This window comes from Notechis scutatus, chromosome 1, assembly GCF_049901735.1.
Source record: "Notechis scutatus isolate UNSWTSFEM ecotype Mainland chromosome 1, rNotScu1.2, whole genome shotgun sequence".
Taxonomy (NCBI): domain Eukaryota; kingdom Metazoa; phylum Chordata; class Lepidosauria; order Squamata; family Elapidae; genus Notechis; species Notechis scutatus.
The window spans coordinates 128,877,996-128,905,122 of NC_142009.1; positions in this window are offsets into that span (position 1 = coordinate 128,877,996).

Below are 27,127 nucleotides of genomic sequence, written 5' to 3' on the forward strand. Positions count from 1 at the left end.
ATGAATAGAGGTGCAATCAGACGTATAAATAGTGAATAAAAGTGGACTCAATACACAGCCCTGAGGAGTGCCAGTATTGAGAATCTTTGCAGAAGAGATATGTTCATTCATCCTAACCCTTTGTGAACGATGTGATAAAAAAATTCAGAATCCACCAACATATAGAGTCCGGTAGCTTCAGATCATTAAGCTTAGACATCAATCTGTGGGGTAATATTGTGTTGAAAGCAGAACTAAAATCAACAAATAATATTCTGACATACGTTCCTTTTTTCTCCAAATGAGATAGGGCAGTATGAAGAACAGTATTGACAGCATCCTCAGTAGATCTGTTTGTTCTATAAGCAAACATAATTGTCAAAGGTAGCAGGAAGGCAAGAAATAATGTATTTCCGAACTAACTGCTCGAAGCACTTCATTATCACAGAAGTCAATGCCACCGTTGGCGTTGAGCCCGTTCCATAGAATCTATTTTGATTTTCCTTTCCATGTTACTAACATCCCCTTCGGGATTAACCATTTGAATAGAATTCTTTTCTGATTTAGATAACTGGCTAGAAATTTATAGTCTCGTCTTATTTCCCTTACTTTCCTTGGAATTTGCTTAAGGATCAAAATTTCTTTGCCTTTATACATTATTGTTCCATCTCTAGACATCCTAAATATTATATCTCAAACACTCCTTCTCGCAAAATGAATGTGGACCTCTCTTGGGCATTTATGACGTCTCACATAGTTGGTGCTGACCCTGTAGACTTCATCAAATTGCCTGAGTATGTCGTCTTTCTCTTTTCCTAATAGTTCGGCCAATATTTCTGCCATTAGCTGCTCCAGATCTTCTTCCTTAGATTCCTCCACATTCTGGAATCTCAGGTATGCAGCCGCCTTATCCATTTCTAGGTAGACCAATGAATCTTCCATTTCTTTGCTTACATTTTTTAATTCTTCGTCTACTCTTTCCAAATTCTTTTCCGTTCGTTCCGTCCTTGTCTCTATTTCTTTTATCATTGTTTCATTTTTTTCAAGAGCCTGTTGTAGTGTTCCAATCTTCTCCTCTACCTTAAGAATGTCCACTTTCATCTCGGCTTTTAACTTTCCCATCTCTTCTTTTAATTCACTAATATCCACTCTTGTTTCATTATGATTTTTAATCATTATCTCTTGAAGTTTTGTCATTGATTCTTGCAGGGTTAACAAAGTTGATTGTATATTAGCATTCGAGACATTGGTTTGTTTTTCCCGTTAGCGATTCTTCTGTGGTTTTTTGGATTGTAGGCGAAGCTGTTGCCAGAGTGGTTGTTAAAGTCGGGGTAGCCTTCCTTCCCGTTTTCAGGGCCGTGGTTGTAGAAGTCATTTCTTTTAATATTTGTTTTTGCTGTTGGATTATATTAGTTATGTTGTCCCAAATTACCATTCAGTATTATAACCCTTATGTTAGAATTTCAATATCTAATTACTTAGTCTACCTATCTACTATGTAGTTGAATTCTGTGCTCTTAGGTAGTAACTAAAATATATAAATATATATTATTTTTGATCTTATGTCCTTGATCATGTATATAATTTTGTACAATCTATATTCAAATACTATAGAACACTATAGAACACTATATGACATTCCATATGATAAATATATATAACAAGTAATATGTCAAGTCCAACCAGGTTTCAGTTGTAGCAACGTTTCAGCAGAATCTCATCTGCCATCATCAGGCTTCTGTATTGTGTCCGTCTGTGGGTCAGACTTTTACAGTGGTTTCAGATTTAAATTTGGGGCAGCCTATTGCTGTGCCAGAATGGTTTTTCTTCATCCTGATTGGTTGGGAGTCTTGGTCTGTGTTTATTGGTCTCGGAGTTTGCTGTGTTCTGCTTGATGGGTGTCTCTGATATCTTCTGTCTGTTTTTGGCTCTTTTTGTATCTTGATTGGCTGGCAGCATTGTGTTACTTTAATGGAGGCCTTTAGTGCAGCTTGGCTTCGGGTAAATGGACGGCTATCATTAGTTAGGAAGCTGGGTTTCATCTGGGTGCCTGGTTGGGGTGTGTTTGAGCTGGAGGTATCAGGGGGATCTGTTTGTGCCCAGGTGTTTGCCTGGCTTGTGGTGTGGATATTTTTTTGTTTGTGAGTGCAGGCTTCCAAATGATTGACAGCCTGGTGGAATCATCTCTTCTGTTCATGCTTTCTGGTCTTTTTCAATCTCTATGGCTTCTCTGATGACTCTGTGGCTAGGGTTTTCCATAGTGGCCAGGGTTTTGGTGCCATTGAAGTTGATGCTATGACCTGTAGCTTCCATGTGTTGGACTAGTGAGGAAGTGTGTTCCAGCTTTTTGACTGCATTTTTGTGTTCATCCAGGCGGGTACTTATTCTTCTATTGGTCTGTCCAATGTATGTGGCCGGGCATGATGCACAGGGGACTTCGTATATGCCTTGGTTTTCCAGGTCAATTTTATCTTTGGGGTTGCTAAGGATGGCTGCTATTTTTCTGTCTGTTTTGAAGGCAGTCCTGATGTGATGTCTGTGTAGTACCTTACTAATTTTGTCTGTAGTACCTCTTATGTAGGGCAGGACAGCTGTTCCATAGGTCTGTTCATCTTCTGGGTCTCTATTATGTTTCAGTGTGTTTTTGTGGATCAAGCTGGTGATTTTGCTTTTGTGGAAGCCGTTGGCTGTCAGTACTTTAGTCAGAGTGCATAGTTCAGCCTTAATGTGTGTCTTGTCTGCCAGGCGTTTGGTTCTGGTAATTAGTGTTTTAGCCACGGAGTTTATCTGTGCTGGGTGGTGGTGGGATTGGGCGTTGAGGTAGCGGTTGGTGTGTGTTTTCTTCTGGTATATGGTGTGTCCTAGTGTGCCATCTGTTTTTTGTAGATTAGTACATCTAGGAATGGTAGTTGTTTGTTTGTTTCTGTTTCCATGGTGAACTTGATTTTGGGGTGTGCGCTGTTTAGGTGTGTTAGGAAATTGTTTAGGTTTTCTTGTCCATGGGGCCAAATCACGAATGTGTCATCGATGTATCTTAACCATAGTTTGGGTTTGAGGATGGCATTGGCCAGGGCTCTGGATTCGAATTCTTCCATGAACAGGTTAGCAATGACAGGTGACAGTGGTGATCCCATGGGGGCTCCTTCTATTTGTTTGTATCTTTGTCCTTTGTATATGAAATATGTGTTGGTTAAGCAGTGTTCTGTTAGTTCCATGAGGTGTTTGGCTGGTTGGTATTTATTTTTGATGATTTCAAGGGTCTCTTTTATCGGGACTTGAGTGAATAGGGAAACCAAAAAGAGCCAAAAACAGACAGAAGATATCAGAGACACCCATCAAGCAGAACACAGCAAACTCCGAGACCAATAAACACAGACCAAGACTCCCAACCAATCAGGATGAAGAAAAACCATTCTGGCACAGCAATAGGCTGCCCCAAATTTAAATCTGAAACCACTGTAAAAGTCTGACCCACAGACGGACACAATACAGAAGCCTGATGATGGCAGATGAGATTCTGCTGAAACGTTGCTACAACTTTAAAAGAACTACAATGGCGTGGGAAAATACCCGAACCAAGCCGAACACCATACATGTAAGTACCCTGAAAACTTAAGAAAACATATATATATATATATATATATATATATATATATATATATATATATATATATATATATATATATTTATCTAATCTTATCTAACCCTGTCTTAGTATTAAACATTCTAAGTATTCTAAGTCACCTATATTTTTGAGCCAAAACGGTATTACTTTTCCCCCAATAAGTTGATTATATTCACACACTAAATTATACTACTATAGCATTAAATAATATTAAATCTAATACTTATTAATTATGTAGTTCACCTTCTTGCTATTTTCATCAAACTGGTCAAAGTATGACAATCCTTAAGGTTACTAATTATTCAAAACAATTAAATCAGTTAGCAGTTCAATCTAACAATCAATATACCTTTCCTAAATAGATAAATTTATAGCTGTTATAGAGAGAAAATGAAAAGAGAAAAGGAATTCGCCTTAACATCAAAAAATCAGTAAATAGTAGAGAGAGTAAAAAGTTTAACAGAGTAATACCAAGGGAAAACCGAGAAGGAATAGGGGAAGGCGATAAGAAGATGGATTTTTAGAGTCAGATTTAAGTCCACCGTTTCTGGGATTCTGTACTTTTCTTCAAACACACCGGAAGCAGGGAGGCAAAAAGTGCTGAATAATAGCTGCCAGCAATCAGTCTCTTCCAAAACTTCCAAATTACATTTTTTTTTTGTAAGTGCTTCTAAGTTCAATATCTTGATTTCCTTCACATACAGCCTTCACCTCAGTTAGTCTAGAATAGAATAAAGTTCTCCTCGGGATCAGTTAAAGGTCTATTGAGCAAATAGTGTCTGCTATTTTGTTGCAATGACTTCGGAGATTCAATGTATCTCGTATGGTGCCGCGTTTCCCTTTCTTCACCAGCCTCGCTCCTCTTCGGGTTTTTAACCTAGGAAGTCTATCAATATAACAGTCCACTCAAGAATTCAAAATTCTCCACCGCTTTCCGACTCTTTCCAACAATTTCTTCTTAACTTCGTAGTCTTCTCCTTTCAATCACTATAATCCACACTTTCACTTCCGTCTGCCGAGCCTTTCCACCCACGCTAGTCAAACTTTTGCTTTTTTAGCTGCTTTTCTTTCAGGCTTCCGACAGATATTAACACAAAAAATCACTTGCCGATCTCACGCTCCACCATTAAGCTCTTCCTGCCACCTCTTTCTCCACTGATATTATGAACTGTCACTTACTCGCTTTTCACATCGGAGGCAGTCCGGACTTTGGAGCCGCCATTGACAGGCGGCTGGCTCTTGCACGCTGGGCTCTGAAGGTCTTCAAGGGGGTTGCCTTCCCCCACACTGCAACCTGAGATTCCCCCACGCTGACACGAATCTGTCCGGGATTCGGGTATCCTCTAGGGATCGCACCAAGTGCAAGAAGAGATACACTGAAACCGCAGACGGGCTTCTGCACCGCTACACGTCCTTATCTTGCCACCGGAAGCCTTGGTAGCAAGTTTTTTCACCCTACACATTTTTCACTAAACTGCATCCTACTGAGGCGAATAGTTATTATTCTCAGCCGAAGCTGCTCCCAAACGAAGGCAGGCAGGCAGGCAGGCAGAACGGAGCACTGAATTGAAGCGCGCGCGGGCGGGCGGGGTGGGGGTGAACGGGCGCTTCGGAGGAGCTGCGGCGACAGGAAAAGCCACCACCACCACCCGGCTTCTTTGAAGCAGTTTCTTCCTGGGCTAGTGGAGCAGCGAGAGAGCGACTGAGAGAGGAACGAGGCGGGAGGAAACCGAAGCTGCTGAGCCAGAGAGCAGGACAGGCTTCGGTTGCTTCCTCCCTCCCCTTCTTTCATTTGTGTCCTTGATCCCCGATCCCAGCAGCATTCACCGAAGGCGAAGAAAGCCGCCATTTTTTTATTTTTTATTTTATTTGCGGCCCGGTACAGAGTGCTCCACGGACCGGTACCGGTCCGCGGCCCGGTGGTTGAGGACCCCTGATGTAAAAGACCACTCACGCTGGACAAGTAGTGAGCTTTTATTTTCTTTCCATGCCAAAACATCGGGTAACAACAAAGCATAATAGTTTAAAGTCCGCTCTGGCTTTATCTGCAGCCAGAGCTGTATTTATGCATGTAACACATTATCTAATTACTTAATCGATGTAGCCATCATCTGGCCGCTAATACATTACCATCATCCGGCATAATCATTACATTAGGACACATTCATACCACGTTACTATTTACAGTCAAATACACAGGCTATCAACTTTATGTAACTAGCACCATTACCATTAGTATCGCTGTCACCAACACCATCCACCACCCACAAAATTTGACAATCCCTCCACAGTTTGTATCACTGCTTCCAGCAAGCCACATTCTGTCGTAATCATTCCTTAGGCATCTGATGTCATCAATTTGCATCCATCCGCAATCGCCATCCTGCGCCACCTAAGTTCCCTGAACACCACGGCCACGGAGGGAATCAAACCAGGCACTATATGGAAACGATCCATGCCAGTTGCGCAGGAAACTCAGGAGCACAGTCCGGTAGGAACACAGACTGTTGTTGCGGCTCCACGGAACCACCTTGGAGTCGTGACACCAGGATACCAGAAGTCCTGGCATGAGCCACCTAAACATCCTGTTCTTGACCAATTGGGTTGATAGGGATTGATAATTTCTCCTCTGCTCCCTAATCCTTCTAGGTATCTGCTTCAGGGTCACCACCTCCTTTCCTTTATAAATCAATGGCTCGTCTCTTCTTCCGTTTAGCTGATCCCTGGTTATTTTCCTTGCGAACCACACACTAACTTCTCTTGCCTGTTTATTTCTCCACACATAATTTGTGTGTACTCTATATGCTTCATCTCAGCCGCTGATCTGGATACTCGTAGATAGAAATATGAGTCAACAAACTGTAAAGTTTGAAATTCCTTTATTCTTCTACGCACACAGCATTCAGCAAGAACGGATTAAACCAGGTTAGCACTGGGAGCGTTTTTGCCTTCCAGTGTATTTTATTCCTTTACTCCACCCACCTAATCGCTTCTACCTCCACCCTATGCTCGTTTCCCAATTACCCTTTCCTATTATGTCTAACTTCTTTTAAAACCTGTATCCTAATGCGCCTGCTTGCCTAGCACTGATCCCCACCTACTCCCCTTTCCCACAGCCTGCAGTATGCACAAATCACACCCCCCAGGAGTTCAAACCAACAGCAGCGATTTAGGATTCCCACCAAGGTGATTCCCCACCCCCCGCCGTCTCCTCCCAGCTAGGTCTTGCTTCTTTGCAGATGAATCCTAGTTAATGTCAGGGGCTTCCCCATCCAGTCATCATTGGCAACAGAGCAATGTCAGAGCTTGCCCAGCCATTGCCTCTCAGCCATTGCCTCCCAGGTGATTCAGCGACATCATATGAGAGTGTCAATCCTTCTGGGAGTTAACATGCCACGGATGTTGGGTGCCAATACAGGCGTAGCCCAACAGGCTGCCCCCTCTACCATAGGTCTACCTGGGAAATAGAAATAGGGATGTGAATAGTACAGTTATGTTCATTAACTCCCTCTTTCATAGGATATTTCTGATGGAAATGATTACACAAAAGGGGAACGTGTACATCGGTATGGACTACCCACGAAACATCTGCAAGAGGATACCCTTTCCATCGTGCCAGATATTGCAATATCCCTCTGTGCATTTGGGAATCCAATATTTCCCCAATCTCATATTGGTCATCTTGTATCGGTCCGGGTAGTGTTGGTTGTGAAATCATTTGTTCCATATTAACAGGTTTTAATAAACTAACATGGAAGACGGGATGTATCTGTCTAAACCGTGATGGAAATTTCAATTGCATGGTTACAAAGTTAACAAATTTCACTATAGGGAATGGTCCGATATACTTTGATCCCAATTTCTTGCATGGGAGTCCTATTTTTATATATTTTGTTGAAAGATATACAAGATCTCTGACTCTAAAAGATTTAGGCTCGGCCCTTCATTTGTCAGCTTGGGTTTTATATGCAATAAAAGCATGACATAAAGCTTCTTGTACTGATGTCCATGTGTCTTTTTTTCCTCAGATCATTGAACAGGTGTTATGGTTTCCTGATCATTATGTGGCCACTCTGGAATAGGTATGAAGTCCGTACCATACACTATTTTTTGTGTCAGTCCAGAGGGCGGGGGGACAGTGGCAGCCTCAGCGCAGCTATGGGAAGCAGGCCCAGGAGTTCCTGGTCTCCCTTTTGGGGCACCCCCACCCACTGCCGCCGCCCCTCTCAGCCCCAGCTCCAGCGCAGCAGAGAAAGTGAATGGAAAGGCTTTCCGTTCACTTTCTCCCTGTCTTTTGAGGTGTCCCTGCCGCTGCCTCCGCTGCCCCCTTAGCCACAGCCCCAGTGCAACAGAGAATGCAAATGGAAAGGCTTTCTGTTCCCTTTCTCCCTGCCTTTCGGGGCACCCCCACAAGCCGCCACCCATGTGCTTCTAAAGGGAGGGCAGATGGATGTTCCAGGGCTGCTGCTTTCTTCATTGTCCCGCTGCTCGCTGTTCTGGAGTTTGCCCAATAAATTCCTCCAAGAAAAGGTGTGCATGTGTGAGTTAAGGAAGGAAAGGGAGGGAGGAAGAAAGGGAGGAAGGGCAAGAAAGGAAGAAAGAGCAAGAAAGAAAGAGGAAGGGAGAGAAAGAGAGAAAGAGGAAGGGGGAGAAAGAGAGAGAGAGAGAAAAAGAAAGAAGGGGGAAAAGAAAACTCAGAGCGATTATTTTTAATTATTCCATTATTTATCATATATTAATATTTTACACTGTCCCTACACCTAGAGTGATTTTATTGCCTTTCTTTTGCCCAGGTATTTTTCAGGGTTTACATGTCAATAGTCCAGAGCATAAACACAGGTGGGTTTAACAGAGTTGAAAGGGACTATGGTGGTCTTCTAGTCCAACCTCCTGCTCAGGTAGGAAAACTGAGGGTGCCAAATTCTGAGTAGAGGTCCTGGGAAAGGTGTCAGAATAGCACTTAGAAGGGACCTTGAGGGGAACCCTATACCATTTCAGAGAAATGGCTGTCCAGTCTTTTGTTAAAAACTCCCAGTGTTGGAGCACCCAGAACATCTGGTGGCAAGCAATTCCACTGGTTAATTGTTCTCACTGCCAGGAAGTTTCTCCTTATTTTTAGGTTGCTTCTCTCTCTGTTCAGTTTCCATCCTGCTTTGGAAAATACATTGTTTGCCTTCTGGTGCTTTGGAAAATACATTGCCCCCCACTTTTCTGGCAACTCCCTAAAAGCCTGTTGCCTATCACCCTCTTGGGCAAAGCATGTGAGGTATTTCCTCCTTTCAGTGGTCTATGAAAGTTCATCTATAGTACGTAGATAATAAAGTCAACAAAAGGTGAACAACATTTTTACAGAACTATAGATATGTTGAGGCTGGGTGTGACAAGGAATGGGTGGGAGGGGAGGGGCCAGGTGAGGCACCCCTTGACGTGAGTGACATTGAGTTGGCCACACCCACCCAGTCTCATGACTACCAAGCCATGTCCACACAGTCATATGACCACCCCAGTCACATGGCCAATAAGCCACACCCACCCAGTCATGTGACCCTAAGCCACGCCCACCAAATAAGCCACACCCACAGAACCGGGAGTAAAAAAATTTGAATCCCACCACTGATTCAACCCAAGTATTTAAGTCATGATGTATTGTTTTCTTCAGCTTATACCCAACTCTGTTTCTGCAGATCTTGATACTTTATTTGATGGCACTTTTATAATGTATGTTTTGCCACTTATCTCATACCCCCCCCCAGGAATCTCCATAAGCCACCTCTCTGAGAGAAAGAGGCCATGTTTTTGCAGATACTTGTTTAACAATCGGTCTAGCCACTTTAGCGGATCCGAATTCATTGAAATCTGATATGTTTGAATTTCAGATATAATGGAAGCATCCACACGAGCACATGTACACTGTGATATTGAGGAATTATTCAGAAGGATTTTATGAAACCTTCTCCTTGAAATGATAATATTTACAAAGCAATAGTACGAGAATAAAAACTAATAAGCATTCTACTGTTTAAATAAAGGTTTCCACCCATGAAATAATGGAAAACCTGTTGTCACTGCTCAGTGAATGACAGATCCAGTAATAAAAGTATTAAGACTTGTTATTTACTTTCAAAATATCAAGCAGTTGCTGAAGAAGGCACTAAAGTGGGTGGTGGTGTTGAGAGGAAAAAGGAGAGGAAAAAAACTATCCCAAGTATGAGTGAAAATATCTCATTTTCTAAAAGGTGGATGCGTTTTGGACAGGATCATCTATCAAGGGCCCTGCTCGGCAAGACCATCTCAAAACTTCTGCAAATAAATCCCTATGGCATGTGATAGGAATAGAATAGAACTTTATTACAGTCTTAGACCAGCAATAGACATCACTATTTACAATATATATAAAACATATTGACACATAATACATTAATAGTGGATAAAAACATCTGTTAAGAAAATACATGTTCTCAAAGAAGTTGGGGCACTCCCTGGTTTATATGAGTGGAGAGCCAATAAGTATATGTGTAAATATCATTTTCCAAAGTTTCTTCTATCTCCAAAATTGTCACAAATTGACAGCTATAATTCTGTAACCAATTTCTTTCTAGTAGACATTACAGCAACACAGAATTTTGCCACTGCACGCATAATAGCTGGGTTTGAATCCTGAAGGATAAAGTCTACATAAAAATTGTCTGCCCTCCCTGGCAATATCTCTAGTAAGGGGAGAATATACAATGACCTATAAACTCTGTATAACTCACAGTGCAGTAAAACATGTGAGATATCTTCAACTTCTCCTTTACCACATATACATACCATTCTGCTATTGGTGTTTTCTTATACCTGCCCTGAAGGAGTGCTGATGGGAGAATATTAAATATGGCTCTGAAGAATGCTACTCTTTGTTTTGGGAAGATCAGATCATTTAGATATCTTGCTGATCTCCACACTCCCTGTTTAATTCTGTCCCTGCTGTGGCGAGCCAACCTATTTAGTTCTTCTTGGAACTCCATGTCCTTCATTCTATTGATTACTTCTTGCTTTGCTTGGTCAAAGCCTAGGGACATTAAGAATACTGGTGAGAGCCCATAAGAGCCCAGCTTGTGGCCTATTGCCTGTTTCCAGGGGGAGGGGTAGTTATCAGTCAGTACTAGAGGGGTCAGTCCCTCTGGGCAGAAATGCATTTTTAGACAATGAATGATCATCATCTTCCAGGCCCTTACCTGAATTTGAGGCATGCCTGTCTCAATTCTTACCTGGGCATTTGGAGTTCCTTTGGGTGCAGCTAAGATGGCTCGCAGAAATTTGGTTTGTATAGGTTCTAGCAAGTCTTTTTGTTATGTTTGGAGAGTAATGGAGACCAGACATCTGACCAGTGACTTCAACTCTTTATTAACAGTAAATAAAACAGAACAGAGCAAGCTATGGGTAGCAGTAACCCCTTTTATAGGGTTGGCTGCTACCCTATTAACCAATACTAAGTGCATCAAGTTCAAACTAATAACCAATAAGAAGTGTCCTAAGCTTGGCCAATCAGGGGCCTGTTATGAACCAATCCTTGTTCATTGTTTAAGGACCAATCAAATGTGCAGGCTTCCAAAACCTGCTTTGCATTTAGGCTTAGTAATTTTATTCATTCACAACACCCCTCCCCTTGGGTTCCGTTTGAGGAGCTGTAACAAAATCTTCAAGGTAGACAGGCCATTTGGTCTGTCTGGATGATTTCCGTGGCTCCACCGGGTTTGTTCTCAAGTCCGGTTCCGGTGGAGCGTTTGGATGATCTTTATTAAGTTCCGGTTTCGCTGCACGGTGATTCCGTGCTGCTTCCGTTGTTGTTGTCTCCGCCAATCAGTGTTTCTTCGGGGTTTCGCAGTTCAGTTTCCCCGTGTTTTAGGGTCTTTAAATTGTCTGGAATGCAGGGGTTCTTCTGGTACATTCTCATCATAATGGATTTTAAATTGATTAAATAATGGTTGATCGTTTGGACCCATCCTAGCATTTAAGTCCCCTCCAATAATTATTGCTGCTGTGGGGTATTTGTCTGAACAGCCAAGGATAAAATCTTCTATGCCATCCCAAATCTTGTTGATCAAATCCTTCTTATTGAGTGGAGGAATGTAGATATTAAAAAGCAAAATCTCCACCTGTTTATATAAAAGTAAGGTAGTCACAACCCATGGCTGAAAAGGTGGCAGTGATACACATTTAAATTGCAGGGCTGTATTAACTAGTGTCACAATACCCCCTTTAGCTCTCCCACCCACCTTACTTGGGGCAGCCGGGATAGAGTTGGTCCAATAACCATCTCACTGTATCTCTGCAGGGGCCCAGGTTTCCTGTAAGAAGAGGATGTCAAATTGTGATATGTAATCAAAAAAGAGTTGGTCTTTTGATGGGACAGTCCAGCCTGCTATATTCCAGGTTATAATGGAGAGAGGATCATCTTTTGCCGCTCATCAGGAAATTAGATTTATACAAAGGGAAGTTGTAGGGTTGTTGCAATGGACTGAGGTGTCATCGTGCACGAAATTGGCTTTTGTTAGATCGGGTACAAAAGAGACGCAAGACCAGTGCACTTCAAGCTCTTTATTTTATGTTAAGATCTGTACAAGATCTTGGAGCCGCGGCAGCCCTTCATATAGGGATTGCTTGCGGCTCGTCGGCAATGACAGCACTTTGAATTTCCCGCGATCGGCTTGGCCAATCGCGGATGATTCTAAGTGAGCCAATCACAGTTGTTGAGTCGGCCAATCAGAATGTAGTACGTATGGACCAATCAGAATTTACCTTTTGGAGTATGTTAATACAGAACACCCCTCCCCTCTTGGTTCAGTCCTACAGGACGTGGTTATGTAGTCACGTAGATAGGCGGGGCTCCGTACCTGCCTATTTGACCTGCGCAGCTCAGTTGTTGTTTGGTCTTCGACCGGTTCAGATGGGCTCTCTGTCGCTCTCGTCCTTCTCAATGGAACTGCCTGGAAGGGTGAGCCGGGCCTACTGTGGTAGCTCCCACCCGGGTTGGTTGAGCTGCAGATTCCGCTGTTCCCGCCTGGTCTTTCTGGGCTGGTTGAACTGGCTTGGCTGCTCCTACCAGGTGAAGCTCCCAGTTGTTCGTCTGTTGAGGGGTCGTTGTCTGTCAGTGAGTATTGCTGGTTTATTTTGGTTTGGGGGTGTTCGGTTTGCGTTTTAGAGTTTTCTTCCCCTCTTTTATTGCTTGAGGTTTCCCCCCACTCTCTGGTTTCTTTATTAGTGATTGTATGTGGTGTTTGTGTGCTGTCCGTGTTGTCGGTGGTTGTTCTTGACCTTAGTTGGTCAATGTGCCGCTTCCAGCTTCGTCCGTCGTCCATTTGTAGCTGGTATGACCGGGGGCCCGTTACCTGGGTTATTTTTGCCGGTACCCAGAGTGGGTCCCCTGTGAAATTCTTGGTGTATACCGTGTCTCCTGTGTTGAAGGTGCGGTGTTTGCTTGATGAGTCTGGGGGTTTCTCGGGGTTGTATGTGGGGTGCAGTCTGTCTAGTTGGGACCGTAACTTTCTTCCCATTAATAGTTCTGCCGGGCTTTTGTTGGTTGTTGTGTTGGGTGTTATATGTTGAATTAGTAGCATTTTATTTATTTTGTCCTGTATGTCCCCATTTTCGATTTTTTCTATGGCGTTTTTTGTGTAACGAACCATGCGTTCCGCCCGCCCGTTCGCCACCGGATGAGCGGGCGCTGTCAACGCATGCCGTATGCCCCGTTCCGCCAGGAATTTTTCGAATGCTAGTGCGGTAAATTGTGGCCCGTTGTCTGACACTAGCACATCTGGTAGGCCATGGGTGGTGAATAGTCTGCTTAATTCTTTGATAACAGCCTCTGTGGTGGTGGATTTCATGGCGCTTACCTCCAGCCAGTTGGAGTAAGTGTCGACCGTTATCAGGAATGTGTGCCCCTTGGTAGGTCCGGCGAAGTCTATATGGATTCTAGACCATGGTCCTCTGGGGGTCTCCCATTCCAGGATTGGGGTGGAGGGCGGGCTCGGTCTGGATTCCTGGCATTTTCTGCATGAGGCCACCCAAGTTTCAATTTGTTTGTCCATCCCTGGCCACCAGGCGTAACTCCTGGCCAGGGCTTTCATTTTGACGATGCCCGGGTGCCCCTCATGCAACATAGTCAAGACCCTTTTTTGCAAAGTTTCAGGGATCACAACCCTGTCCCCCCAAAGTATACAACCCTTCTGCGTAAATAGTTCAGTCTGCCGGTTCCGAAAGGTTTTAAACTGTTCGCCGCTGTCGGTTTCCGGCCACCCTTTTCCCACCCAATTCAAGACCTGCGCCAGACGTTTGTCTTTTTTAGTTTCTCAGGCAATGTCTGACGCGGTCAGGGGTGGATTGGGTAGTGTCTCTATGTGCAGTGTTGATGTTGTGGGTGCCGGGTCGTCCTCCAGGTCGGGCAGGGGGGAGCGGCTCAACGCGCCTGCATGCGTGATGTTCTTTCCGGGTCGGTGTGTCAGCTGGTAGCTGTAGGCGGCAAGGAACTCGGACCACCTTGTCATCCTCGGTGACAGTATGTTCGGGGTGGCCTTGTTCCCTGCCAGTATCCCTAGCAGCGGCTTGTGATCGGTAATAATTGAAAAGGTCCTACCGTATAGGTATTCGTGAAAGCGCTTCACACCAGTGATTACGGCTAGGGCCTCCTTGTCCAGCTGGCTGTAGTTTCTCTCCGGCTTGGACAGCGTTCTTGAGAAGAAAGCGATGGGTGCTTCTTTCCCGTCTGGGAGCATGTGGCTGAGGATGGCCCCGACACCAAAGGGTGAAGCGTCACAGGTCACGGTCAAAGGTAGGGTCTCGCTGTATTGTATGAGGACTGCGTCTGACGTTAGTAGGTTTTTTATTTGTTTGAAAGCGTTTTCTTCCCGCTTCCCCCAGGTCCAGGTGGCTGTTTTGTCCAGCAGCCTATGAAGGGGTTCCGCTGTGGTCGCCTTCTGGGGCAGGAAAACATTGTAAAAATTAATAAGCCCAAGAAAAGCCTGCAGTTCAATTTTATTTTGCGGTCTAGGGGCTTCTTTGATGGCTTTGACCTTTTTTCCCATGGGGTGGATTCCATTTTTGTCTAGAAGGTACCCCAGGAACTCAACTTTCTCTGTGCAAAGTTGACATTTTTCTTTTTTCACTTTTAGCCCGGTTTCTTTGAATTTCTGTAAGACCTCCCTTAGGCGGCTCTCTAATTGGGTTTTATTTGCAGCTGACACTAGTACATCATCGAAATAGGGCACCACCCCTTTTATCCCTTGTAACAGTCTCTCCATGAGGCTCTGGAATACCCCTGGTGCCACGCTGACTCCGAATTGGAGTCTTTTGCATAAGAATGCCCCTGGTGGGTTACGATGGTTTGCGCCTCTGCTGTCTCGGCGTCGACTGGCAGCTGCTGGTACACTTGCACCAGATCGAGTTTCGCGAAGACTTTGCCTCCCCCCAGTGAGTGCAGAAGGTGCTGTACTACTGGGACAGGGTAAGCGCTCTGCTGTAGGGCATGGTTGACGGTGGCCTTGTAGTCACCACAGTTCCTCACTGACCCATCCGGCTTGATCGGGGTGACTATAGGAGTTTCCCACCGGGCATGGTCTATCGGCTCTAAAACCCCTTGCGCGATGAGCTTGTCTAACTGCTCATCGATTTTGGGCTTGAGCGCGAATGGCACTTGCCGTGGCTTAAAGCGGATTGGGTCAATGTTCGGGTTTAGGCTGAAAGATATTGGGGACCCCCGGTACTTGCCTAGGTCGCCATTGAAGACCTCCTGGAAGTCCCTCATGAGCGTTTCTTCCCAGTCCGCCTCAGCGACGTGGTTGATGCCCGTCACCTCGATCCCCAATGGCGTGAACCATTGCAGTCCCAGCAGGCTTGGGCGGTCTTTGTTCACAATGGTGAGCGGAAGTACCTCTGTACGCCCCTTGAAAGTTATTTTAAAATGTCCAATCCCGACCACGGAAATGCGGTTCCCCGATAATCTTTCAGGGTCAGCTTCTGGTTTTCTAGTTCGCTCCTGTGGATGGTAGGCACCAGGCGCTTGATTGTATGCCAGGAGACTGTGGAGAGGTAGGATCCGGAATCTACCTCCATCTTGCATGGCTGGTCTTCGATGCCTACCTCCACGTGTATTTTCCGGGCGTCGAGGGTCGTTGAGTGCCCGATGATGACCGTCTGATGGGTCTCTTCTTTTCGCTGGGCCTCGCTGAACCGCTTGTTCCACCCGTTCCGGCTCCATCGGCTCTCGGCGTGTCAGTCTCTGGTCCTGGGGGGGTGCCGTCTCATCGCCGGGGGCTGCCGTCTCATCGCCGGGGGCTGTGGTTCCTCTTGTTCCGGCACACCTTGGTGATGTGCCCCCGTTTGTCGCAGTGCCGACAGATGGCATCGAGGAATCGGCACTCTGAGTGGGGATGGTCGCCTCCACACCCAGCGCACTGGAACCCCGACTTACGACCTCGCCGATCCTGCCAGTCCCATTCCGTCTGCAGTTGGTGGATCTCCTCCTCCTCGTCCTCGGTGTCTGAGAAGGAGTCGAGGTCTCCGTGGTGTGTGGTGGTGGTCTTGTGGCTGGCCTCTGGACGTGCTTCCAGGGTTGGTGCCGTCTCCACGGTTGTGGGTCGGTCTGCTGCGTTCATCTGCTGCATCCGGGCCGCAGACTGCTTGGTGGCTTCGGCTGCCGTTGCTTCGGCGATGGCCTTGGTGACTGAGATGTCCGCCCTTGCCATCAGCCGGCTCTGGAGGATGGGGTCCCTGAGCCCGAGGACCATGCGGTCTCACAGGGCCTCGTCCATGTCAGTGAAACCACACATGCCCCCGAGGTCCCTGAGTCTGGCCATGAAGTCGCTGATTCTCTCACCCTCTTTCTGATCCCTCCGATAAAATTCGTGCCGTCGGATGAGGTTGGGCACGGCGGGGGCGTAGTGGCTCCGCAGCAGCCGGTCGGGCCAGTCCATCTCTTTCACGTCTGCAGGTTTGGCTAGGGCTTTGGCCATCTTGAACACTGCGGGCCCGCAGTGCGTCAGGAACACGGCCCTCTTCTTCTGTCCATTGGCATCCTTTAGATTGCTGCTCTCGAGGAACATTGGGAATCGGTCAATGTATGATTCCCAGTCCTCGGCAGCCTGGTCGAAGGGTGCGGGTGGTGAGTTGTTGCCGGCCATCTCGTCGGGATTTTGGCGTTGGTTCACCACGTGCTCTGTTGGTCTCTGTGTCTCACGATCCCACCCTTGTCGCCAGTGTTAGATCGGTACAAAAGAGACGCGAGACCAGTGCACTTCAAGCTCTTTATTTTATGTTAAGATCTGTACAAGATCTTGGAGCCGCGGCAGCCCTTCATATAGGGATTGCTCGCGGCTTGTCGGCCAATGACAGCACTTTGAATCTCCCGCGATCGGCTCGGCCAATCGCGGTTGATTCTAAGTGAGCCAATCACAGTTGTTGAGTCAGCCAATCAGAATGTAGTTCGTATGGACCAATCAGAATTTAACCTTTTGGAGTATGTTAATACAGAACAGCTTTCTCTAAAAGGAGGGGAGACCCATCTGAATCCTGTGTAGACTCATGAGAAAATTGTTCAGAATTAGCACCAGCTAGCAGAGCTTGCCATTCCTGTACTTCTTCTCTAGGTATAGGGCAAGGGGTTATTAGGTCATGCTTTCATTCGACTTTGAGATGATGGTACTGTTGTGGGACCTCTCCCAATCTCTTGTGGTGTTGAAAGTGTCATAGGATATTCACATAAGGATCTCTACCAGAGCCTCTAGTGGTCCCTGTGTATCTTGGCTTCTGTTTTCCATCTCATATTCGTGCAGTCCCTTGCCCTCTGGGGGAGAAGTAAGAGGTTCAATTATTGGGGAGACCAGATCTATAAGTGATTCAGCAGTGTCCATTGTGACCAACAAGGATTTCTTTAAATTTTCTAGCTTGAATAATATGTTAGCTTGTTCTTTTCTTGGGAGAGCTCCAAAAGCATTAATGAGGCCCGTTTCTGTGCTGTTAAGTAGATCTTCACCGACCAAGGCTGGCTGACTCCCACGTTCTTTCACTCTTTTTTCCAAGGTTGAGAATGCAGAAGAGACAGCAGCCATGGGAGCTCGCATGTTAACAATTAAAGGTTTAACCTTTTCCTCACAAAAAACTCTGATGGGAAAAATTTGGAAGGAAGCTAGATGTGCCTTCATCATAAACAGCATCAGTGGTATGGTGGGTTGCTTGAAAGACAGGAGTATCCACTTCCAATTTGGGACCTCAGGAAGCCACTCCACAGCACGAAGATCAATCTGCCCCCGATGGCAGTGAAGAAGCTGACTTAGGGAATTTAGTATAGCACTCTTAGTAATGCACGTCCATATTAAGTCTGTTCATATGGATTCTCAAAGCAATCTGTTGTGTTTGCAATGAGCGATGTGATTGTAGGGGAGATGCTTTCCTGGCTTCCAATGAAACTTCTCTATTGATACCTCCTCCTCTTGTTGCCTTGTCTAGAGAAGGGCTGTTTTTCTGAGAGGGCTGCCACTTTTTAACAGGTTTTTTTAACTGTTTCCCTGGGTCTTTGTTCTTTTTCTTCTTCCATATCCTGAGTATGGGATTTACCCAGGTCTGCTGTAAGCACATTGGTGGTGGGGTCTGTTGCTCTATGCTGTGCTTGCAGAAAGACAGCAATATCTTTTCTTAGTGTCTCTACATTGTGTTTGGGTGGTTATTAATTGTTCAAATATTGAGACAACCATTTGTGCTGTGAGAAGGCATTGTTTTGTCATAAACTCTGTTGTATTCTCCCAGGGTAAGCTCTCCTCACTTTGAATTAGATTATTGTTAATCTTTTTAGTCTTTATCACAGTCTCCATATCAGCTGTAACTGGCTTAGTTGTTTGTGAAAAAATCTGGCAGTCATTTTGCTCCTCCCCCACTAGATCGGGAAAGTCTGATGTTTTGTCAGATCTCTTTGCAGGTCCAGTTCTAACTTCCCAAGTTTGTTGGAAATGGAGGGGGGGTTAGTTTTATTTACAGATCTCTTGCCAGCAATGTGCTCCTCAATTCTTGGTTGCTTTGCACTCTTCACTGGTGGGAGACATCCTGGGCTAGTGCCATGGTGCTTCTTTCTTTTCCCCATGTCTTGTTAGCCCTCAGCAAAACAAAAACCTTTTGTCTGTATTGTGGTCTATGCGGTTATCTTCTCCGGAAAATATTATTTCAATAAAAAGGATCCAGTGGGTGTACTAAAAATAGATAAAATAACATAAAACCAAGAGGAGCTGCTGCAGCATGTTCCGGCAGCCGGCTTTCCCCGGCTCCTCCCTCCGAAGTCTAAATGCAATTTGTTGCTCAGACATTCCAGCCAGACATTCAAACTACAACCTTCTTGAGCTGAAGTGCTTGGACTGATCTGCTCTTCCCGATGCCAGTGGATAGGAAAACAAAGCCTTGTATTGCTTTTTATACAAGAAAGCCACCATTTATAATACTTATTTTATCTCTGAAATGCTGAAAACAATGCTAAATAAACCAAATGCATAAACCATTTGTACAGATGAGAAATCTCCACTCTTGTAGTTCAGATAATAAATTCCATGTCTTGGGAAAAAAGCCCCACAATGGCTTATCTTTTATTACTTACTTACATATTCGCCTCCTTGCACCCAAATAATCACTTATGATGCCTAAACATTTTTACTCTTTTCTGAATGCATACATCTGAATCTAATAATGTTTATTTAAAACAGCATGTACTGGAAAAAAATCTGTTCAGGTTGAAATCTGAACTCATTACAAACTTGCCTATAGAGAAAGAACAGGTACTCTAAATAGGTGGATTTTCTTTTAATCCCTGAAAAAAATGTTACTCTGTTCTTAAAAATGAATAAATAACATGCATATCTGGAATAAGAAACTGGAAAAAAGCAAATGTGTTTTCTTATGGTGAATACAGCTAGGATGAAAAGGAAAGGTGTAAGGATTGGGGAGTGAGGGAACAAAACTAATCTCCAGGACTCAAATCAATGTTAAATCTTCATTTTGTTCTGCAGGACTTAGGCTTTTCATTTCTTTTCACAACAGAAGGATCTCTTTACCACTTTCATTCTAGAATCTGAAACTATAGTTCTGATATACCTTTCCCATAAAAAGCTTCTATCAAATTGGCATATTTCCCAGATTCAACAAGACATTTCCTGTAGATCTGTGGTAGAGTAAGTTCTCTGCATGACATTTGGATGTAGACTGTTCATTGCACTCCATCTCACTAAATTCCACTGAACATTTTCTGGTCCATGTCAAACACAGTGGCAAACAGCCTTCCCTTCTTGTCTTTTATGATCATTATCAGTGGTGGGATTCAATTATTTTACTACCAGTTCTGTGGGCGTGGCTTGGTGGGCATGGCAGGGGAAGGATACTGTAAAATCTCCAGTCAGAGGTGGTCTTTACCGGTTCTCTGAACTACTCAACATTTCTGCTACCGGTTTTCCAGAACTGGTCAGAACTTGCTGAATACCACCTCTGGTCATTACCACAAAATTACCACAATTTTCAGACTGTTTAGTGCTGAGATATTCCATGTCTCTTTGAAGCAGAGCCACCTTTCTTTTATCTGATCATTATTTGGCACTCCATTGGGTATTATGTGCAATGAGGAGCAGAGTTGACAGACAGATGAGATCCAGTGGTGGGCTGCAACCTGTTTAACAACTGGTTTGGTGTGTGCGCACATGCGTAACGTTAAAAAAACACCAATTTTAAGCTTAAAAATGTACCTTCTATGTCAGCACTGGTGAGTAAAACAGCTGAGGCACGTCAATCCGCTATGCCGTGTGAATCTGTAGCAGCAAGTCATATGTCGAAGACAGGACTCAAGACCACGGAAAAGGTGGAGGAAATCAGGTTTATTGCGCAACACGTTCAGAGCATTAGCATGACAAATTCTGAACACCCAGCTGCATCTGGGGTGGTTTTTTTATACCCAGAATGACCTCAGCATAGGTCTGGGCATTTACCTTTAACACTTTCACAAATTACGGTCAACTGATTATACACGCATCTTAGGACAGATAAATGCAATATCCTGTGTTACGGCAGGAACACAAAAAGAGGATATGTTTTTCTTGCTTATTCTGTTATCTTACACCAACAGTAATTTTCCATTCCCATCCTTAGTTGCAAGAGAAGCAGAGCTTTACTTCCTTAAAATATAAGTTCCTTCATTTCGCAGCAGACAAAATACAGAAGTAAATTTGACCTGTAGGTTTGTTCTAACTTATGACCTAGATTTCTATAATGTCCATATTTTATATGCCTTAATTGGTCCTGCTTCATTCCCCCCTTTGAAACTACACCCACATCAAGAGATTTAGTGTGCAGTTTCACATTCATCCAAATTTTGAGTAGTGGGATAAAGAGGACGAAGTTCTTCATATGTTCCTGAGGGGTCATGGGCCCATATTTTGCAATCCAGTCCTGGGGATTAGGAATGGTGATATTAACCCAATTACAGTTATACAGGGAGCAGTCTTTAGACTCCAAAGCACGTGAGATTTGCAAGTTAATCCCCCTTCCCGAGATGTACGTGGCCCACAGAGCACAGCTCCAATATGGGCAGTACCTCTCAGCCACATTACCACTGCAATCCCACCTCCCCCTCGCAGTAGGATTCTGGTAGGGGCATATATATATATCGGCGTGAGAATATGTCCTATGCCAGGACAAGGATGTTCCACATGAGGTGGGCCATTGGGACACCTTGCATACATCAAACAAAAAAGTTGCTGGGCTAGTAGGTGTCAGAATCCGAGTTTGAGCAATAATTGTGGCTATCCCCCTGACTCCTAACCACCAACCATGTTTGGGCAGGTTGTACCTTGGGATCAAAGCATTCATTCCTTTGTGGGCAAATAGAGTACCAGGTTCCATTGAAACAACAGGGGGTGGGAGCCAACGTGCAGGTGTAGTGGGTATGGTATATCAAGGTAGTGCGAATCTCTCTTCCCCTTAATACCGTTTTGAGGCATGCAGTGCAATTGTTGGGACATAAGGGGTCCCGATCTAATGTAGGAGGGATCTTGTTAGCCTCGCTTTCACCCTGGGGCTTAGGAAATTTGGGCTTTGGTGCAGGGGCGTGGTATCTAGGATTTCTCCAATAAGGAGTGGGTACGATTCCACTATCCCTATAACACACAAGTCCCTGGTTTCCCATACATCGTTTTAAAGAGGCTTCCACTCAGAAGATGCCGGTGCATTTGTTCCCGATACAACCTGTAGGGGGGCTCCAGGTATCATAGATGCATTGGGGTAGACTAAAGTCTGTACAGGTTGCCGGTGTTCCTATAGTATATCTGAGGCCACCCCTTCCATTCTTACACTCAGGGTGCATCTCACATTTCTGTCCCTCAGAGAGAGCGGTGGAGCTATCCCTAGGGGCTGCTGTGTAGCACTTCTCCCCAAAATTTCCAGCACACCTTAACACTAATGTGTTCTGCATCTGGCCGTTTTCCATGGGTAACATATAAAAACAATTGGAGGTAATATTGAAAATTGTGCAAGTAGGCGGAGTCCCAACATACGCTGTCAATATCCCCTGTTTATCAACACAGCCATCACACGCTGGGTCATGTTTGTACGATGCTAACTGATAAGCAGAATTACGGGGTAGTCGGGTATGTTTCACCGAAACCCATGGGGATCGTAGATAGTAGCACCTTATCGTGTTATTTTTCATACATTGCCAATACTTAGTCCCTTGATATTCGCATTGGGGAAGATTTGTAATACGACAGTTAGGGGGTCTATATTCAGTATAAGTGAAATGTTTACCTGTAGGTCTTACCAGGTAGCAATCCAGACATGTTTTAGTTTCCCTAGCATTAACCATTGGTGGGGGTTCATCCTCGAAAGGGTCTGGTGAGTACCACTCTTCCATTATGTCATCATCTAGGAGCAGCGGCTCCTCTGACACCACCTGTTTCTGTCTCAGTGTGGAATATAGGTATAGTGAATTGATTGCAACACTTAGCACTAGCAGAATGGTCACAATCCAGACAGACGGCATAAGCCCTCTGCGGATGCACGCAGTTTCCCTTAACCTCTGACTAGCTTCCATTTTCCTTTATTCCCCCCTTTTTCCACAACCTAGAACTAGGTGCGGGAAACTCTAGACCTCAGGCGCCAAGGGAGACCCGTGCGATGGGCGTCAGCTTCCGAGAGTAACGCCAGCAGGGGTGCGACAGTCTTCGCCTCCCGTAGGTAGAGGGGCAGCTTCCGGTGTGTCACCACTAGGGAGAGCAAATCCTCTTCGTCTCCCGTAGGTAGAGGGACAGCTTCTGGTGTGTCACCACTAGGGAGATATCCTTCTTCGCCCTTTTCAGGATAACCTTAAGTGGAGAACCCGGGCAGGTTTCCACTTTCCAATAAGTAGTAATAATTTACTGGCCTCTTGGGTCAGGAGGGCTGTCCCAGCCACAGCCTTAAGACAAGTGGGCCACCCCTTGGCAACATTGTCAAGTTGTTTAGACAGGTATGCCACAGGGCGGTGCCAAGTGCCAATGACCTGGGTGAGGATACCTACTGCAACATTCCGTTTAGTGTCCACAAATAGCTGGAATGGCTTTTCCAAATCTGGGAGGCCTAAACTAGGAGTTTGCAACAGGGCCTGTTTGAGTGAGAGGAAGCTGGCTTCCTCCTCACCAGCCCACTGGAGTGGGTCTTTATCGGCCCCTTTTGTGGCCTCATAGAGAGGTTGTACAATGAGGCTAAAGTTGGGAATCCATATACGACAGAACCCTGCCGCTCCCAGAAATCCCCTCAAGTCTTTTCTGCTAGTTGGCCTAGGAAGTTGACAGATAGCCTCCTTGCGCTCATGGCCTAGTGTCCTCTTCCCTTGTTCAATGTCATAACCCAAATACCTGACCTTCTGTAAAACTAATTGTGCTTTGTTCCTAGAGGCTTTATATCCTAAACTCTGCAAGAGGGAAAGTAAGTTCCTGGTATTGTCCCAGCAGAGTTCCTCATTGATTCCTGTCACTAGGAGATCATCTACATATTGCAACACCACGTCAGGGGCTGGGGTGTGCAATGCTTCTAGATCCCGGGCCAGAGCTGCCCCAAAGAGAGTTGGTGAATTTTTAAACCCCTGAGGCAGCCTTGTCCAAGTGTACTGCTGTTTTCGTCCTGTGACGGGGTTCTCCCATTCAAAAGCAAACAAGTGTTGGCTATGTTCATGGATGGGTATGGTGAAAAAGGCATCCTTTAAATCTATGACCGAGAACCACTGAGCAGCCTGGGGAATTAGGCCTAGTATCACATATGGGTTGGGCACCACCGGATGGATGGTCACCGTGGCCAAATTAACAGGCCTGAGATCCTGCACTGGCCTAAAGCGGCCATCCCCCTTCGGGATGGGCAATATTGGGGTATTCCAAGGAGACTCAGTTGGCACTAGAATATTATGTTCCAAATATATGTCAATAATATCCTGAATAGTCTGCATAATGTGGCGTGGATACGCCCTCTGGCGAATCCTCACGGGGGTTTCCATCGGCACTTCCTCTACCAGAATGGGTGGATGATGAGCTGCAAAGCCGGGGGGGTTATCTTCTGCCCACAAATGAGGAACTTGGAACTGTCTCCACGTTTCCTCTTTCCTGTTGCTGAGATCTCTAGCGACCATAAGCCACCAGGATTCCTCTAAGGGTACAGACAAATTCAACTTCCCATAACCCAGGTGCATGGAGCCGTCTTCTTTGAAGGATATTTGTGCTCGTAATTTACAAAGTAAGTCTCTTCCTAATAATGGGATAGGGCAATCGGGCATGTAGACAAACTGATGAGTAATAGCTTGGCCCTTTACTGTACACTCAAGGGGTTCTAAGAAGGGGCGTTGGGATGTACTCCCCATTGCCCCTTGGATAGTAATAGTCTCCCGAGAGGCTTGGGCCAAAGGCTGAGTTAGGACGGATCGGGTGGCTCCAGTATCTACCAAAAATGTGACAGGCTTGCCTCCCACTTTCAGGCTGACCATGGGTTCTGGGAGGCTTTCTGAACCCGGTCGGTTTCATTCCCAATCCTCAACCTGAGCCAAGCCCACAAGGGGAAGTCTTCCTAGACCCCTTCTCCCCTCTTGTCTTCCCCTGCCTCTCTCCACTGGCCTCCTATGGCCATCTTCCACCACAAAGGAGAGATTCCGTGGGGGGCCCATTCTGTCTCCAGGCCTGTCCCTATTATTCTTTTCAGGGCATCCCCTTTCCAATGGCCTTGCCTTTTACAGAAGGCACACTGATTAGGGCCTATTTCCCATCTTCCCCCCCTTTGCAGACTGTTGCCCCTAGTCTGTAGGCCTGGCCCTGCACCTCGTGGGACATAGGCCTTCCCTCTTGTAGGGCCTGCAATGGCTGCCGCGAGTAACTCAGCCTTCCGTTGCATTTTTTTTATCTTTCTTTTTATTGTCTTCTTTGTCCCTATTGGCAAATACCTTGCGGGCCACTTCCATCAGCTCGCTCATAGGCTTTCCCAGGGCACCCTCAAGACGTTGCAATTTACGTCGTATGTCCAAGGCACTCTGGGAAATGAATGCCATAGTCATCATAGGCGCGTTCTCAGGGGCTGAGGGGTCTATAGGGGTGTACATACGGTATGTCTCTACCAGCCGGGCGTAAAATGCTTCTGGGCTCTCGGTGGGTTCCTGTAATACTAAAGCTGGCTTTGACATATTAATCACAGGCTTTCCTGCAAGGCGAATGGCTCGGACTACAAGGGACTGGTAATCCCTCAATCGTGTTTTCCCTTCATCAGTGTAAAGATCCCAGTCTGGGTTACTAGATGGGTATTTCTCATCCATGAGATCAATTAAAGAATGATTCAGTGTAACATCAGGTTTTAATATTTCACTGATTGCATTCCTAATTTTCTCCCTTTCCTCGGGGCTGAACAATGTCCCCATGAGTTGTTGGACATCTAGCCAATTGGGATTATGTGCATCCATTATTGTTTTCACTAAGTCTGCCACTTCCATGGGTTTTTCGCTGAATGGGCCGTAATGTAACTTCCAATTTAACAGGTCTGAGGAAGTGAAAGGTACATGCTGAAATAATGAGAGTGTGACTGACTCAGAGGGGTTCCTAGGGTTAATGGCCAGTTGATCTACCTGCCTCAGAGGAGCTGTTAAAGAGTTTTTTTCTGTTTTTGCTCAAGTCCTGGCAGCAACTGGCTCTGTTCCAGAGAAAGTCCCCTCCCCTGGTTCCAGACTCAGAGACTGTCGGAGCCTCTCAGTAGAAATAGGGTCAGGCCAGTTTTCCATGGTTTAGAGGATGCCCGCTGGGGAGGGTCAGCCTGGGCTGATCGATCTGTCTTCTTTACATATGGGGGACCATTGGTCCAGCTGGGCCATGAACCCAGAGACCCCTGATGATTCTTCATCTCCCCCTCCATCATCAAACCCTCCTGGTGGCACATATGGTGGGGGGTGTGGCGCTTCCTCAGGACAACTGGATAACAGCTGCGCAGTTTTGCACAGGGTTTTCAGTGTAACCTTTCGTGACAATAGAGCCTTACACGGCGCATTTTTAGTACTCTTAACCAAGGTGGGGGTGATTCAATAGGTCCAGCCATACGTCAATGTATGGTGCCTGATCTGGATGTCCTAGAGTAGGGTGAAAGACCAAGCGGTGCACCTGTACTGCAGTGGGGATGTCAAATGTACCTATAGTGGGCCACCCAAACCCAAATGTGGGCCACTCTGTCTCACAAAACTTTCGTAATTTTAATCTACTCCACTTATACCCGTAATCTTGTGATTGGTATGCCTCTTTGAAATGTTTTAACATAACCTCCAAGGGAGTGACAGGAGTGCTTTCCTTACCACCCATAAGCCACCCTCTTAACCAGACAAGACAGTTTGAGAGAAAGGGTTGAAGAGGAGAGTAGGGGGTCTCTCCTTCTCCGGACACACCAAGGAGTCACATCCACACACACCCGACCCAAGGAGCCGGATGCACACGGTCTCCAATGGGAACTGCGGGTGCCACTCGCTTTCTACTGACCCACGGTGCTGGACACTCACAGTCACCAATGGGAACTGCAGTAGTCTTTCTTCACAATCAGGCCTGACAATTCCACCCACCTTACCTTTTAAGAGAGGGTGATCAGTCCTCTCCTCCGTCCCTGCTTATAGGGAGGGATTATTTTCCCAGTGCAATACTTGCCTGCAGGCGTCTTCCTTTTTCACAGCTGGCCAGCCCCCAGTCCTGTTCCTCTCACCCTTCAGTAGTGGTTCTTGGAGGTGCTGATCGCCGATGCCAGGGAACAGAAGTCTAAGGAAGTCCCTCGGATTCAAATGTCCGATGGCGCCTGGGATGTTCCCCACAACTCACCGATACTCTGGCAGTCGGGATGGACCCCTCCAGAGGGCCTCAGGGCCCCTAGAGTCCTGGCGGAGTCGCCATTAAATGTAGCAGCAAGTCATATGTCGAAGACAGGACTCAAGACCACGGAAAAGGTGGAGGAAATCAGGTTTATTGCGCAACACGTTCAGAGCATTAGCAT